The sequence below is a fragment of the Penaeus monodon genome, chromosome 30, assembly GCF_015228065.2.
Source record: "Penaeus monodon isolate SGIC_2016 chromosome 30, NSTDA_Pmon_1, whole genome shotgun sequence".
Taxonomy (NCBI): Eukaryota; Metazoa; Arthropoda; class Malacostraca; order Decapoda; family Penaeidae; genus Penaeus; species Penaeus monodon.
Window position 1 is genome coordinate 19,433,154 of NC_051415.1, and position 916 is coordinate 19,434,069.

The window sequence follows — 916 nt, forward strand, 5'->3', positions numbered from 1 at the left end:
AAATTACTGTATTCCGCTTTCTGGTCTCATTAACCGTCGCTGTCAAATCCAACAAACCAATTACCCCAGCAGTTGTAATAATCCCAGTACTGTACACGAAATGAAATCAATGTACTTACTATCCGTTTAGTACCAAGAAAAACTCTTACTACGATTATGTGAACAGACTCATTAGTGTAGTCACTTGCCATATACGTTTAATTGATACAGGGATTTACCTTAGTGTACGCCACAGGTAAGAAAAATACAATTACTAGAGAAACAGGTACCATACGGTGCAGTTACTAGCCATACACAGTCAACCAGTTCCGGCACCTACCATACACGTAGTAGCAATACAGATACCACGCCCCAAATAGACAGCGAAGAGGCCACTGGTCGGTGATCAAGAGATTTCCTTGAATGACAAGATTTCGAAACACATTGAAGGCGAGTTCCTGCATGCCAAGGGCTCCTCCTGCAGATCCCTTGCACTTCACGGTCAATTTCCCGAAGAAGAAGACCACCACGCTGACTGCGAGGACGCTCAGCCCCACGGCCACCCACACCTGGAGATTTTATTAAAGAAAAAAAAAATGCGTTGGAGCAAAATCGGAGCACTTTTCCTTGGCGTTTGAAATTGGTCAGGATTATAAACGGATTGCGTGTAAAGAATAGAAACTAGATCCCACAAATATTCAGAGCCAGAGTACCGTAGGTTATGAAATATTTTCTTTCGAAAAGTAAAGTAAAATCAAGCGAATTAAAATCCATCAGTGTGTTAACGAAACGGACCTGAAGGGAGAACGGCGAGAGAACGGCGAAGGCGCGGCTCCTCTCCTCCGGCGCTCGGGACACGCACGTGGAAGACTCCATGAAATATGGCCATGTGAATTCGACCACCGTCTTTCTTGCCTCTGCGGAAAGGAAGCAAGAT